General features: G+C 38.8%; 1 non-coding gene and 1 pseudogene across 1 annotated transcript; one reads left to right on the top strand and one right to left on the bottom strand.

The window, feature by feature from the left end:
* The window catches only part of LOC139186452 (large ribosomal subunit protein eL31-like), a 91,904-nt pseudogene that overhangs the window by 50,540 nt on the left and 24,128 nt on the right, over positions 1–17,236 (top strand).
* Positions 5,931–6,003, bottom strand: TRNAS-GGA (transfer RNA serine (anticodon GGA)). The gene has a single exon. It is a non-coding gene; the product is annotated as a tRNA-Ser (tRNA).

Here is a 17,236-nt window from a genome sequence, read left to right as displayed (position 1 = left end):
ATGTTTAAAAGATTCAATAACTTGCAAAAATGTATTTTCTAACTGAAGATAATTTGGATTAAAAAATTTATCAATTCCCGGATTTAACAAGAGAACCAATAAGCCAGAAACTTGTCACAGCCATGTCTGACTTTTTCTTATTTCCTCTCATTTTTTTTTTTTTTTTAAAGTGAAAAGTTCATTATTCTCTACTGTGCTCATTCACTTCAGTCTTGTCCAACTCTTTGCGACCCCATGGACATAGCCCGCCAGGTTCCTCTGGCAAGAATACTTCTAGGGATCAGGGTATCTTCCTGACCCAGGGATTAAACCCATGTCTTGCGTCTCCTGCTTTGCAGGTGGATTCTTTAGCACTGAGCCACCTACTGGAAGACAGAAGAACATAGGCAGGGTCAGCTGTAGGTCAGTGGTTGCCTACTTGTGGGTCAGAAATTACTGAGGCCTCTTAATCTCCATACTTACCAACTATCATCTCTCTGCTAATTCTCAAATGTATACAGATGCTGTTATGATTAGGAATGTACAGATGAATTAAAAGTGTTACTAATTTTCTAGTTTTTTGGTCATTTTTCATTTTTCAGTTCTGGTGGTATTTTGACATTCAGAGTTTTTATATTTGAAATATTGGGAAAACCATTGGCGGAAGTCCCTATATCTACCTACTAATAGATTTGTAGCTGCTAAGATTCCTTCAAACCAATTAACAACAGCAAATTAACCACTGTCTGCTGTTCATTTGGTTTTATGGACCTTGACTTCTTCCTGTAAACTGAACAAGTATAGGAAAATTAATTCCATAGAAAAGTTCAAGAAGAAATTTAGGTGGCTTCCATAAGGTAACAGCTCTTAATTATCCACCATAATGAGATTGCTTCATGGAGTCATTTTTAGAAGGCAAAGACTTAAAAAAAATTTTTTGGCCACACCGTACAGCATGTGGGATCTTAGTTCCCCAAGCAGGGATGTAACCCATACCCTCTACATAGGAAGTGCAGGATCTTAACCACTGGACCACCTAAAGAAGGACCTCTCACTGGAAGTTCTGAGAAGGCAAAGACTTTTTGTATAAAGGCCACTGGGAGAAAATAGAAAACTAGTGGGTGTATGAATGAATGGAAATTTTTAGTAATTTGTGGTATATGACTTATATGCTGTAAGTAAATAAGAGTAGGTCTGAAAGTTCCACATTAGTAAATGTTTATTAAGTTTGAACATATCTTATAATATTTTTATAGTGCTTTGTATTTTCCAGAGGACTTTCCTGACTGTTATCTATCTCACAAGAGTGTCCTGAGAACCTAATGAGATGTTCTTCCCACTTATAGACCAGGACAGTGAGTCCCAAAGTGAAATACAGAGCTAGGGCAGGAGCTTAAATCTCTCAGAACTCATCTTTATGATAAAAAATTATAAAACGTGTGTTCTAGTTAGGTACTGGTACTGGGTTTGCCAGTTCCTAATGGATATTAACTTGAGGTACTCAGCCAGAGAGAACCTGCTGTAATATCCGTGCAAGACAGAGAGAGGGAGAATGATACATAATCTTAAAATATGAACAAAATCAAGGTGAGCAATGTTGTTTGAAAAACTTACACATTGAAGTGATTTCACGTAATTATTATTCTTATTCTTTGATATGGACAGTTGATGATTTACAGAATGAATAAAAGCACCTCAGTGCTGCTAAGTCGCTTCAGTCGTATCTGACTCTGTGCGACCCCATAGACGGCAGCCCACTAGGCTCCCTGTCCCTGGGATTCTCCAGGCAAGAACACTGGAGTGGGTTGCCATTTCCTTCTCCAATGCATGAAAGTGAAAAGTGAAAGTGAAGTCGCTCAGTCGTGTCTGACTCCTAGCGACCCCATGGACTGTGGCCCGCCAGCCTCCTCTGTCCATGAAATTCTCCAGGCAAGAATACTGGAGTGGGTAGCCATTCCCTTCTCCAGGAGATCTTCTTGACCCAGGGATCAAACCCAGGTCACCCGCCTTGCACACAGATTCTTTACCATCTGAGTCACCAGGGAAGCCCTTGCATCAAAATTGGAAGAGACTTTAGATATATATAATTGAACATAGGTGTTTTCCATTTTTTTCTCCATTTTTTTTTTTTGTTGTTGGTGACCAATTGATATTTATCAACTTTTAAATTTTGTTAATAAGAAAAATCCAAAGATGAAGTAGGAACAGGAAGGGGAGAAGGAGGATGAAGAGATAAATAACCATCTGTTGTCATCACTATTTCACGTAAGATGGAACACAGAATAAAGGACAGTCATTTAAATTGGGCAGAGCTGGCTTCATGAAGCTCCTTTTCTCACTATCCTGTGGAATGGTGGGAATTTAATGCAAGCTTCACACACTTGCATTGGTAACCACGGATGTAGGACCATCGCTTCATTTTACAGATGAGAAGATTAAAATTTCTCTCCAAGTAAATCCAAACATGGGACTTCCCTGGCAGTCCAGTAGTTAAGACTTTGCCTTCCAATGTGGGGAGTTGGAGGGGGAATGGAGGTGAGTTCAATCCCTGGTGGAGGAGCCAAGATCCCACATGCCTTGCAGCTAAACATACACACACACACACACACACACACACACAAAACAGAAACAATATTGTAACAAAACAATACTTTAAAAAGTTGGTTCACATAAAAAAAAAAGCCTTAAAAAAATCCAAACATCCTTTAAGATGCATAGTTAAGTTGATTCACAAAATAGTTTTTGTTGTTTCTTTTCTTTATTTAAAAACTTTTTTTAAAGCAAGAGGGTCCTACTTCAGTTTCTGTGCTTATACTGACCCCTTCCTTACCTTAGAGATAATGAATCTTAAAAGGTTTAATTCTAGTATTTTGTCGAGTTTCCTGCTATCATGTCAAAAACAGTACTATCTTTCTGGTAAACACTGGCTTCTTTTCCTTTACATTTGCACTGCAGTTGTGCATAGAAATTTATTTCTCTGATGTGAAACCTGAACGCTGTTCTAGCTCCTGATGTCGTTAACCAGAAAAGTCAAGTCCTTTATTCACATTAACTAGGTTGGTGTATAAGTAGAATTGGGGACACTTTTATAATTTTGTTATAAAACATAATAGGATTTTTGTGACATTGTTATCTTCGTAATGCCATGTCTGCTGTTTTTTTGTTTTGTTTTGTTTCCTAGCTTCTTTTTTTTTTTAATTTTATTTTATTTTTAAACTTTACAATATTGTATTAGTTTTGCCAAATATCGAAATGAATTCACCACAGGTATACATGTGTTCCCCATCCTGAACCCTCCTCCCTCCCCATACCATCCCTCTGGGTCGTCCCAGCGCACCAGCCCCAAGCATCCAGTATCGTGCGTCGAACCTGGACTGGCAACTCGTTTCATACATGATATTATACATGTTTCAATGCCATTCTCCCAAATCTTCCCATCCATAGTCTTTCCAGTATAGAGAACTTTGTTTTCTTAATATAGATATTCTGGTTTCTTCCAAATCTGCATACCTAGGAAAAAAGATGTTAAATTATTTGTTGAAATTGGACATTATCACCAATCTTTTCTTCTTCGTCAATCCCTCTTACTTCCTTTTCTCTTCCCCTTCTCTCATTTTTAGCTCAACTCCACTCTTCTCCCAACACATTCCTGTTCCCAGAGTTTCCAAACTACATCTTTTGAAATTCCAGTTTACCTTTACATCAATGTAGAATTTTTCATTGTATTAAAATTCTAAGAAGCACTTTTTAATATCAATCATTTACACCCTAGTATGAATAAGTTCATGTGTTTCTCTCCTGCCCCTAAGATCTAATTTCTTTTTGAGTAAGAGAGACAGAGAGAGGGAGAGTAACATGAAGATAATGGATCTTGAAGAAGGGTGCCATCAAGTGGGGAAAATGGCGAAAGAATGGCAAAAACATTGACCATGAATTTCGTCTACTTTACAGTTTACTTGGGACTGAATGTTGGTCCACTTAAAAAAAAAATCCATCCAAGTAGTTAATCAAACTTACCTGCAGACAACTTGAAGTGGACAAAAGAGAAATGGGTGTAGTTATGTTTAAAAAAAAAATAGAAAATCATGCTTTACAAATAATGAGCATAAATCCTTCTTGTTAATCATGGTGGTTTGGGTAAATGCATTTATTTGTGTTCCCTCTGTAAACCATACTCAAAGGATATTGAAGGATTAAAAAAGACCAAACACACAAGAACTAAGAGAATGGGAGGAAATGACAACAGACAAAAGATGTCAACAAAGACTGAACAAGTTGGGGAGTGATACCTGATTCAGCAGTATGAGTAAGGTGGAAACCCTAGACTGCTGGTAGAGAGCCAGCTTCTGTCTGCAGAACCCCAGAAAGCCCCAGGAATTGGCAGGAAGTAGGAGTCTCTCAGACAGGGGTCCCAAAGTGGCACCAACATTCACAGACTTCCTTGAGAGGCTCTACTTGGACTTCCGGAGCAGGTCAGCCACCTCTCTCCAAAGACTGGCTGTTTGCTCAGGAGAGTGTATGGATGATTCAGAGGCAAACAAAGCAAAGGAAATTATCTGGGAAAATCTGTATGATAGAACCTTGTGTGGCTTTGATATTTAGATTTAAGATGCTAATAATGAGTCATAGAAGGTTAATTGATTATGCTGTAACTACACTGAGAGGAGGGAAGATGGTTTTGAGGCAGGAGGGAGATGGGCACCCCCTCCCCAGGGTAAATCGATAGGAGGTTATTCCCTATGGATCGGCTGGACAATTACGAGAGAAGGCTGGGCCCTGGCCAGACCACATATTTCTCATTCTCAAAATCAGGAGACTTCCCTGACTATACGTGCACAGAAAGTCTCCTTGGAAGTCAAAGGGAAGAGATGCTAAGGGATGCTCTACTCACAGGTCTCTTCAGTAGGATCCATCTTAGCTAAGAGATGTGTGCACACACATTAGAGGACCCTGAGGTCTACTAAGTACGGACTCTGAACCAAGAAATCAAAATGATTGGCCAAAGGAAAACTGGAAGAAATGCCTCATAAAAGTAATTCACACTGCCACGAGGGTGCAATTCAGGGACTCTCTGAGTCTGTGCCTATGTCTGTCCACACATACTATACTTTTCCTCCTGATAAATATTTCAATTCACTACCTTCCGTCTTTGTGGGAATTCTTTTCTGCAAAGCCTGGACCTTGTCACTGACTGCTGATCTAGTGGCTAGGATTTGGTGCTCTCACTGCCGCAGCCCTGAAGCCCGGCTTCAAGCTGTGGCAGGCCAAGGCCACCCGTAATCATATCATTTGTTTGGTGGAGGTGGATAGGTGAGCAGTTCATTTTCTGTAGGAAGAAATCAAAAGGCAGTATGAAGAACAGCAAACAAAAATCAAGGAATAGCAGAGTAAACTAGGGGCTTCCCAGGTGCTGCTACCGGTAAAGAATCCAACAGCCAATGCAGGAGACACAGAAGAAAGCCAGAAAGGTGAGAGTGGTACCCCTCTGGGGTGAGATTCCAGAGTGGGAAGTTTCAGCTTTACTCGTTGTAAAGTTTCAAATGTAACTGTAAAAATTTTTTAATTAAGAATTATTTCTTGTTTTATTATCTTTTTTTCCATAAAACACATCTTGGTATGAAAACCAGAAATCAAACGGTTGCTTCAAAAAAATCTGTATTATTCTAAACTTTGACATAACTGAGGATGAAACTGAGAAAAATACTTCAGACTGAATCTTCTTTGGAAAGGTTAGACTTTTTTTTCTTCCATTTCTTAATTTTATTGGTTTCTTTGATTTTGTTTGTTTTTTACTCTGCTTGGTTCTGTTTTCTTCGTCATAGTGAGTGAAGTTGCTCAGTCGTGTCCAACTGTTTGCGACCCCATGGCTTTGCGACTACCAGGCTCCTCCCTCCATGGGATTCTCCAGGCAAGAGTACTGGAGTGGGTTGCCATTTCCTTCTCCGGGGGATCTTCCTGACCCAGGGATCGAACCTGGGTCTCCCGCATTCCAGGCAGACGCTTTAACCTCTGAGCCACCAGGGAAGCCTGTAAGAACCAAAACAGTAACTTGCCAGGTTTTGTGTTTGTTCAAAAAAAAAAATTGACATGTGAAAGAAATTTAGAAAATCTGAAGTTTATTATTTTTTTTGATTCTGAAAATTGAAGAAGGGTTGTAGAATAATCATCATTATGGTTTATAACTGGCTATTCTTTTCCTTTAAGCTTAGATTCACTGATGTTTCTATTTAAGCAAGGTAAGCAAGTTTAAAAGAGAGCACAGAGAAACAAACAAGAACAAGAAGGATACTACACTGAAGCTTCTGCTGTGGATGGGATAAATTGCAAAGTCAGAATTTACTCAAGGAAGTAATTTGACTATGTGTGATAGTTGTTGTTCAATAGCTAAGTAAGTCGTGTTTGACTCTTTGCGATGCCATGAACTGCAGCACGCCAGGCTCCCCTATCCTTCACTACCCCCCAGGTCGGAAGGCGTCCAGTATGTGATAGACTCCTCTACAAAGGGAAGCTGACTGCTGAGACAATGTAAATCAAGGGAATTCTTTTCATTTACATATAAAGAACAAAAACACCAGAGAAGGTACAAATAAAGTTGGCATTTATTATTGTCTCAGAATGGCACTGAATTTTATAGCCAGTTAGTGAAATTGGAGTTTGAATTTTTATCTTAAATCAATAAACTTATCAAATTCCAGGCTAGAAAAAATCTGTTGTCAAAATCCTTTCTCCAAATGTAAATTTACTTTAGGAAAAGGGCAGGTATTTTAGATGCTAGATGAGTGTGGGAATGATTGTCTTGGGTAAGCATCACAATATTTATTTTAAATTCTTTTGCAGAATAAACTAGGTCATTGGTGAAAAAGACAATTTTGTCCTACAGTATCTCTTTGGAATCTGAGTCAATACATTGACTTAGTATGCAGAATTCTCAGTAAAACAAATGAATATTAAAGTAAATATTTCCACCCCATGTGTATAATTTATATACTTCAAATATACTTAGTGACTTAGTCGTGTTTACATATAAAAACACTTTTTAACTCTTTTATAGGAAATATTTCAACTCAGATACCTAAGTTAGTGTTTTTAGTCTCTCTTTGGTTCATTAGAAGCTCAGAGGATTCAGTGTTTTGTGTAAAACTATTTGGGCTTCCCAGGTGGCACTAGTGGTAAAGAACTTGCTTGCAATGCAGGAGACATAGGGACATGGGTTCAACCCTTGTGTGGGGAAGATCCTCTGGAGGAGGGCATGGCAATCTACTCCAGTATTCTTGCCTGCAGAATCCCATGGACAGAGAAGCTTGGCAGGCTACGGTCCATAGGGTTGCAAAGAGTTGGGAACAACTGAAGCGACAGCACGTTTGTTAAGAGGGAAAGCCTGGTCAGTCCTTGGTAGAATGCTATTTAATATGATAAGTGGGACGCTCTTTTGTGTAGTTGGATTTGAACTGGATGCATCTCTGGTGCTGAGGATAGTCTGGCATTTGGTCAGGAGATGACTGCTAATCTGGTCTAGATCATTCATTTTCGGCTCTAAAATTATCTGGTGATTAATAGGAAAAACCCAGTTATTTAGGAACTAAGGTAGGAGTTGATTTTCCTGAATTAAAAAAAAATTATTAATACTTATTTGGAAAAATTTCTGAAACTGTGCCATGGAAGAGGAGGAACTGTGTTAAAGCTGGTTTGGCCTCATGCTTTCTATAGTTCAGGGAGATTAAAATGCAGTTTATTTGGGGGACAAATTTTGGGTTTGGATTCTGAAAGATTTCTTAATCCTGCAAATTCAGTCACTCAGTCATGTCTGACTCTTTGTAGCCCCTGGACTATAGCCCGGCAGGCTCCACTGATCCACCTGGGAAGCCCTTTCTTATATTAACATTGTTCAATTCTGTGAATAAAATATCTCAAATAAAAGAGTGTGATGGCAAAGATGATGTGGTTCATTTGATGATGCTCTTGATCAGGATGATATATATATGCACACTTACTGAGCTCCTGCTGTATGCTAAGCACTGTGCTAAGGACTTTGCATCCATGGTATCATTGAATCTCAACAGTGTGAAAGATAAATAGTAGTATCCCTGATTATTAATGAATAAACCGTGCAGTTAGACTTTCCTTCAATTCTAAATTGCCTTCCCTTTAAGCAGGTGTACTCCCTCAATTAGTTGCAGGAGTATATATAGGAAAAAGAGTATCATTGCCTGTATACCTAGTGAGAACTTTTCCCTAGCTGTCTTTCCAGATCTTTACCAGGAAGAAATTATAATTGCAATTATAGTTTTGTGAAATGTGTTCATAAAACTGTAGCTCCTTGTTCTTCCTGAGGAACCCTTGAAACTTTCATTATAGAAAATAGGAAATTCCAACTCTATTCCTGCATTTCATTCATCAGACTCTTCTAAAATAAATGTGACTAACTGGCTACCCTTTCAATCTGCCTCGACCCATCCCCCCAGGGTGATGGGGAGTTCTTATTTATGTTACACGGTTGATTGGTTGTCATATTAATTTCCAGCAACTCAAAACACTGTGTCTGATATGCTTCCCCATAGAACTGCCTTTGGCACTAGAGCAGAGTCTGCTCTAAGATACTGCTTTCAATTTTTCACGCATAGGTTTAATTAAATTTTGTTTTATTTAATTGACTATTCACAGCATTTGGAGACCTCTAAAAATGCAGCGTGTGGAGCAGGAGAAAGATTAGGTAAAATCTTCCTACAGGAAATCGGACTGTGCTCAGTGAGGATGGCATCCAGTACATACTGGGGAGAGATTCCAAAGGACTTCCACCCCGTGTTAGGAAATGACATATGTTATATATTTATAGCATACTTATAACTTCAAACTTGGTGTATTTGAATATGATTGAGTTACTTGATATATACATATATATCAGAAAAATGGAGGCTTCCCGGGTGGCTCAGTTGATAAGCAAGCCGCCTGCCAGTGCAGGAGACCCAAGAGACATGGGTTCAATCTCTGGGTCAGGAAGATCCCTTTGGAAAAGAAAATGGCAACCTACTCCAGTATTCTTGCTGGAAAATTCCATGGACAGAGGAGCCTGATGGGCTGTAGTCCATGGGGTCGCAAAGAATCAGATGTGACTGAGCACGCACATGCATGTATCAGAAAAATTACATATACATTTAATTTTTCTTTTCCATTGTGGCTTATTACATGATATTAACTATAGTTCCCTGTGCTATACAATAGGACCTTGTTGTTTATCCATTCTATTATACTTAATTTTTATGAATAGATTTATTTTTAAATGATATGGGAAAATAACTATTTTTAAAGCCTAAGATTATAATTTTATAATGAGTGATTATTTAATTTTATACATTAAAAAAAATTAGATATGTTCCATAACAGACTCTCCTAAAGGAAGCATTTATTAATTGCAGTTATACCATGAAAGATATATTGAAATATACAAAAGTTTGCAAATGAAAATATAGTACCTATCTTGGATAAATGTCATATTTTTATTTACCATGAAAATTAAGTTGTACTCACTAAAAAAATATTTATGATATGTGTAATCCTCAGAATTTTAAATCTACAACATATTTAAAATATTCACAGCTCAACTTATTCCAAGTTTAACAATGTAAATTTATTGCTAAACTCTTGAGTTAGTGGCTATAAATGATATACTCCTACATGATTTCAATTTGTTCCAAATGGAAAGAAATGAATCTGCAAGAGCAGTTTTACCTATAATACTTAAGTCAAGAAATTAGTTGCGGGAATTCCCTGGCAGTCCAGTGGTCAGGACCTGGTGCTTCCACTTGGTCACGAGTTCCATCCCTGATTGGGGAACTAAGATCCTGTAGGTCCCACAGTGTGGAGAAAAAAAAAAAAGACTTCAGTTGTTTTCCTGAAATGGTGATGAGGTAACCCTGCTCTCCACACTGTCCTGTTACACCAGGAAACATTTTGATCATTTGGTCACCTGGCTAATGTCAAGTTGGATAATTATTTCATATCTCATAATGTTAAGCCCTGTTGTCCATCTCTTCTCCAATTTTATTACCTAATGCTGGCAATATTTATTTTTCTCAGTTTTTGTTTATGTGAGGTTTGTGGTATGGATATCTGGTCCATAAAATTTACTTTGGCCAACTAACACTGAAACACTTACTGGATTCTTCATAAGTAACTAATAAATTACTGTTGGTGAAAGGAGTACTTAATTAGCTCTAATCTTCATAGTAAGGATCATTAGCATTTAATGAGAATTAATAATTTCATAAGACATGGAAATATATTGCCCCAAGCCAAATAGTTTATAACCATAGTATTGCAAATTGGTATTTAAAATTAACGAGTGACATTTTCACATATTGTTAGATGATCTATAATATTTTTATGTTATACCTCTAGGTCCAATAGAATGTATACTGGGGTCATGTAATTTCATTGTAAATTATTGTAGTTAACCAGACTTGAGATTCTACCTTCCTGTGAAATGCAGCTCTTCTTCTCCTGGCTAATTTCTACTTCAGTTTAAATACCTCTTTCTTCTAGAATCTTTCTCTGATCCCCTGTGTCCATCCAACCTCTCATTCTTAGGGTTCATGGTTCTTACCCTTTCAGAAAACTTACTGCTGTCTGTAAACCTATATTTACTTGTGTATTTCTGTGTGACTCTCTATATATGTTTATGTAGAGGCAAAGAACAAAGGTAAATGATTTAACAAATGAAGAAACTTCTAGTGTGAAGGACAAAGTCTCATTTCTCTCCTTTACCCATAAATACATCAAGAATTACTTGGATACATCAGTCTAATCAGAGGGTGACAGAGGATGAGATGGTTGGATGGCCTCACTGATTCAGTGGACATAAACTTGGGCAGGTTCCAGGAGATGGTGAGGGACAGGGAAGCCTGGTGTGCCTCAGTCCCTGGGGTCGCAAAGAGTTGGGCACGACTTGGCATCTGAACAACAACAACAAAAATCAGATCTAATCAGTTCAAAAGTTTCAACGGCCAACACCTGGATACACTTAAAAGTCTTAAGCTGTGTTGCCTAATATTACCTCAGTCTTTGGGCTCAAACACTTTCTTTACCATTGATGGTGGTATTGAATAAAGATCAGCTTCAATTGTTTTTCTCTCTTAGCTACCATTCTTATGAACAGAATGGTAGCACTTAAATCTGAATATCAGCTTACCTGTGGATCAACAGTGTCTCTGAAGGTTCAGAAATTATTATCTTACTCACTGAAAGCATCTGACACTGCCCTTAATGATTCTTCTGTCGTGTCCATGTTTTAGCAGAATTATTCCAAGTAGTTACTTTATTTCTGCAAGTAATTTAAGTTTTACAAAATATGTTTAGGCTGAAATTCATATTAAGACAGAAAAAATTGCCTCTATCTTGGTTTGAGAACATCACCATTTTAGACAGAGCTTGGTGATGTTATGAAGTGTGGGTGTAATGACATTTATGACATTTAATCCCTGCATTTTAATTTGACAGAACCTCATTTCTACTCACATCTAGGTTGTCCTCCTCCTTCCATCTTACTCAGTGTCACCATGATTACCTTCTGTCTCCTCTCACCCTCCCCCTAACCTTCAGAAGATCTCTCCTGGCTTTAGAATCAAGCCCAAGCTTCTTAGGGCATGACCTTTGAGGCTGTTGAGACCTGACATCAACTAATATTTCCAGTCTTAAAATCCTCTACTCCCTTCAGTAGATCCTGCCCTCAGTTCAAACCAAATACTTGTTTTTATCTCTGCACAAGTTAGCTTTTCCCAGCTCTGTGCCTTTATGCCTTTTGTTGATGATGACCATCTCCTGCATCTTCACATTCCAAAATCCTGCTGTGCTTCACGGACCAGTTTGGTTGTCTTGTCCTTCATGGTGGTGTCCTGAGCACCTGAGCTTTGTCACCTTTCTCCACTCTTGTGCTCCAATCTGGAAGGGCATTTTGTGTCTCTGTCTTATTACATGACCTTCTACCCTGTCTCATGCTTATTAATATTCACTACTTATATCTGTATCTAATCTCTCTTACTTTGAAAAATGATCACTGAGAGTTGGGTTTCTGTTTCATTTTCTAAACTCCCAAAGTGCTTAGTAAGTGCAAGTTTGGCAGGATGCTGCAGTGCTGAAGGAATTAACTATGATGTAAATGCTATAAACATAGTAATGAAATAATTTTAGTTTCAGTGTCTATCTGTCTTCTGTTGTGGTGTACTTGACACATGTGTGCTCAGATCTTATTTGTGTTGTATTTTACCAAGTTTTCTAAGCCAAGAATGGCAAATAAAGAGGGTCAGAACTGCTGCCTCACAGTGGGCTGCTTTGGCATATAGATTATTTCGAGTTGAAGACAATTGAGAAACAGCAGTAGCAGGAAGGGCTCTCTGCCCTCCTCCTTTCTGTCTAAAAGCAGGTCACAAAGTTCCTGTGAGAAAGGTGCCTTCTCTATAGCAGAAAGAGGAGAACACTCTTATCACCCAAGACAGGAAATAGATGTTGAGATGAATCTATTAAAAACCTTAAAGAATGCATGTATATGTATGACTGAGTTGCTCCACTGTGCACCTGAAACCATCTTTCAACATTGTTAATCAGCTTTACTCCAATATAAAATTAAAGATAAAAAATCAAAACCCCAAATTTAAAAAACTGCTGTATAGCACAGAACTCTACTCCGTGCTCTGTGGTGACCTAAATGGGAAGGAAATCCAAAACGGAGGGGCCATATGTATACATGTAGCTGATTCACTTTGCTGTACAGCAAAAACTAACACAATACTGTAAAAGCAACTGTACTTCAAAAATTTCTTTTTAAAAAATAAAATGTAAACCTAAAACAACAATAACAGAAAACTTTATTACAATTACCCTTACCTGTCATTATTTTCCATCATTTACTTCCTTGTTACTTTCCTACAGTTTATCATCTATAGTCCCAACCCCCTTTTCCTGTCTTATTGCATCTCCAGTATTTCTCACTCTTTGTTAAAATGCTATGTAAGCTCTCAGACCTATCCACTTCTTTGGGTCTTCGTTTCTTTTATATGAAGACCGCTGTATACCCTAGACACATTAATATCAAATAGAATGTGTATGCTTTTTTCCTGTTAACCTAGCTCTGTCAGTTTAATTTTCAGGCCCAGCAACAGAACATAAGAGGTTAGGGGAAAAGTCTTTACTCCCTAACAGAAACATTGTATAACCAAGATATATCTCCTTCTTTCCCTAAAGCTCTGAGAACTCTGGAGTATGTGTGTACATGTGTGTGTGTATATGTTGTGTATACAGAATTCAGAATGATAAAGCCTCTAAGCATAGAGAGGGAGGGGATTCTGCCAGTATCTGTGCAATTATTATAATTTGCTAAGTCACTGAGATTAGGTACTTACCCTGCAGATCTTCCTGGTAATTTTCACAGCCTTAGTGATGGCTAGTCATCTTAGTTAAGTCCTAATGTTACCTTCCAGAGTACCAGTTCTGCATTTCCCACTATATGCTGAAATTGGATGGGCTCTTAATAACTTAAATTCAACATCTTTAATACCAAATTAATCATTCCCTATTTCCTACTTCCTAACCTACTCATCTTGACCTTACCAAGCTCAGGACCCCATTACTGTTTGTAAAGAATGTTAGAATAACTGTCTCACTTGTGTCTCCCCACGGCCATCCATACTACATTCTCCTGTCAGATGAACTGCCCTCCAAATCATGAATCACATTACTTTTGTTCAAAAACTTTCTTCTGTACTGATTTGTGTTCAGACTTCTAGCCTGGACTTCAAGGTCCTTGACCAGGAGAGAACCACAGTGACATTAGTAGACACATCCAAGTGTACATGGCCAGAATGGAGCAACTACAGGGTGATTATCCAGCACTTTCTAGAATGTTCAAGACACCTTGGTGATACAGGCCAGGTACAACCACCACACTGGTTTTTGTCTCTCTGTGGTTAAGCTGACCATGATCAAAAAAGAAACAACCATCTCTTCTGACTTTTGCAATGTTTGATGATACCGTTTACTGGTAAATATTTAAGTTGTGCACTGTGTCAACTTAACATACTATCAGCAAACCTATTTTTAAGTCTTCCATAAAGAGAAAAAGAGTAAGTGGAAATTTGAGACCAATTTTTCTCAAGTATAAACCTATGGGATGGAGAGAGAGTGAGGGAAGGCAGATAGTGTGGAACACCTGTTTCTGAGGCTTCTTTTTCCTTGTGTGAGTTTGTCTCTTCAGTTCAGTTCAGTTCAGTTCAGTTGCTCAGTCATGTCCGACTCTTTGCGACCCCATGAATCGCAGCACGCCAGGCCTCCCTGTTCATCACCAACTCCCAGAGTTCACTCAGACTCATGAAGAGTCCATTAAGTCAGTGATGCCATCCAGCCATCTCATCCTCTGTCGTCCCCTTCTCCTCCTGCCCCCAATCCCTCCCAGCATCAGAGTCTTTTCCAATGAGTCAACTCTTCGCATGAGGTGGCCAAAGTACTGGAGTTTCAGCTTTAGCATCATTCCTTCCAAAGAACACCCAGGGCTGATCTCCTTCAGAATGAACTGGTTGGGTATTGACCAAATCCACAAAGTTATTGAGCTTCACTTTATTTGCGTGAGGAATCACAGCTTTGGTCAGACACTGACCAACCTTTAGGAGAAAATTGTAAACATGGTCTGATGGAGTAAAAAGTAAATTCCTATAAGGTTCACACTTAGTTTTTACCTTTACTTTCACTCAATCCCCAAAATCATCTTTGAAGAGTTAGGGTGAAAATATTGAAATGCTTTTTTTTTTCTAGTGCCTGTAAGCCTTCCATGTCACATGATTTATTATTTCAAGATCCTGCTCATTTGAGATTAATTCAGTAAAAGAAGAGACGAGCTTACTTGTTATGGATCGTCTCATAAGAATGTGATCTAAGATTTAGCTTCTTAATTTGATTGCTCCTCAGCCCTGGGATTTCTTTGGAAGGAATGATGCTAAAGCTGAAACTCCAGTACTTTGGCCACTTCATGTGAAGAGTTGACTCATTAGAAAAGACTCTGATGCTGGGAGGGATTGGGGGCAAGAGGAGAAGGGGACAACAGACGATGAGATGGCTGGATGGCATCACTGACTCAATGGACGTGAGTCTGGGTGAACTCCGGGAGTTGGTGATGGACAGGGAGGCCTGGCATGCTGTGATTCATGGGGTCGCAAAGAGTCGGACACTACTGAGCGACAGATCTGATCTGATCTGATCTGATCTATAACTAAATTGTGTTAACTATTGATGCCAAAGTTAATTATTCAATATTTGCAAATTCTCAGTTAACAATGAAAGGAGCCTCTCTTTAATTGTAGTTCTTGATTTATTGATTTTACTCCATCAGTCTATTGTGTTTAGGCATGGCTATTCTTTAAATTTTTCTCAATTATAATAAAAAAGAGAGAAATATACATATTTATTTTATCTAAAACTCTTCAGTGAATCCCCTCTTAGCGTACAGTAAGGCCTTGACTTTGTGCCTGCCTGAACACAGAAGCTTACCTCTCCCTGAACCTTCTCCCTGTTACAGAGCCTGCACCCCAGTGACCACAGCTTTTATTTTTTTGCAGGGGTGATCTAGAACTCTGGACTAGGATCAAAAAAATTTTGTTCTAGTTCTAGCTCTGCTTGCAACTAAGTGTGCTTGTTTACATATTTACCATGTTTTCAGTTATGTAACAAGCACCCTCAAACTCACTGTGTGAGACCTTGACAAAACACCTGAATCTTAACCATATGGTTCATTTCATCTCCTGACCTTCCCTGATCTCATGTAACTCTTGTCCTGAAGCCTGTGTTTGTACGTTCTTTTTTCTCCCATTTAATGTTGTTTTGTGGCATCTATGTATTTTCCCAAGAGAATTTTATGTTTTATTTGTTTTTAACCTTTAAAGGGCATCAGTCTACCTCCAGACTTACCCATTGTATTCCCATGAGTTATAATTGTATTAAGTTAATTTGAAGTGGATTTTTCTGGTACTTGCAATAAAGTGACTCATAACTGATTCGGTGCCGAAGCTTAACTGGAAATAAAGGACAGATCTCCCTCCACATTCAGTTAAAGGAGGCAGAGTGTTTTTGAATGACCTGTGAAAGTGAAAGTGAAGTCGCTCAGTGGTGTCCGACTCCATAGCCCACCAGGCTCCTCCGTCCATGGGATTCTCCAGGCAAGGATACTGGAGTGGGGTGCCATTTTGCAGCAATATCCTTATGCACTCATGTTTCTCATACAGGGATGATGGGCAATTAGGGCTAGGAGGGAATTCTCCTGTCAATCAAGCCCTTGACAGAAGTTTAGCTAGACTATCTTAATGTTAACATTGCCTTAATTTATGAATGTTCTTCACTATTCTAAAATTTAAGTGTTGGATTTTAAAATGGTAGAGGGGGAGACTTCCCTGGTGGTTCAGAGTCTGTCTTGCATTGCAGCGGATGTGGATTCAATCCCTTATCAGGGAACTGGGATCCCACGTAATATAACTAAGACCTGATGCAGCCAAATAAATAAATATTTTAAAATAAAAAATAAAATGGTAGAAGAACTAACAGGCTAACTCAGGGTAGCAATTTTTGTCTTCTGGCTGACAGTGAATAATTAATTGATTAAATAATTGAACAAATGTCTATTGAAATAGTATGTGACTGAGTCTTAAAAGACCCTCATGCTGGGAAAGATTGAAGGCAGGAGGAGAAGGGGATGACAGAGGATGAGATGGTTGGATGACATCACCAACTTGATGGACATAAGTTTGAGCAAGCTCCAGGAGTTGGTGATGGACAGGGAAGCCTGGTGTGTTGCAGTCCATGGGGTTGCAAAGAGTTGGACACGACTAAGTGACTGAACTGAACTGAACTGAGTCTTGAAAGGTACTCAAGATTTGTTTTAATCAGATAAGACACACAGACATGGACAAGATTGTCAGAAGAAACAAGTTTTTACTCATAGATCCCTAGGATCAGGAGATTTGGCACAGTGTGCCATGCAGGGCCACATGGGGAAGTACCAGAGTTGGTCAAGAGACAGAGGGATGTTAAAGAGAAAACATGGGCAAGGGCTCTGAGTGTAGTTTCTGCAGAAGGAACCAAGAAAGTAGGGTAAGCAGCTTAGGATTGGCTAGTTTGAATAATTTTAGCAAGCTCTGTGGTAGAGGGACTGCCTCTAGTTGTTTGTTTCCTGGCCTGGGGGTGATGAGGGTAAGGGAATAATTGCCTGGCGCCTAAGAACCCTTTG

Source organism: Bos indicus, chromosome 13 (assembly GCF_029378745.1).
Source record: "Bos indicus isolate NIAB-ARS_2022 breed Sahiwal x Tharparkar chromosome 13, NIAB-ARS_B.indTharparkar_mat_pri_1.0, whole genome shotgun sequence".
In the NCBI taxonomy this organism is placed as follows: Eukaryota; Metazoa; Chordata; class Mammalia; order Artiodactyla; family Bovidae; genus Bos; species Bos indicus.
Note: the sequence above shows the minus strand (reverse complement) of the source record. Positions and strands in the feature narration are given on the sequence as shown.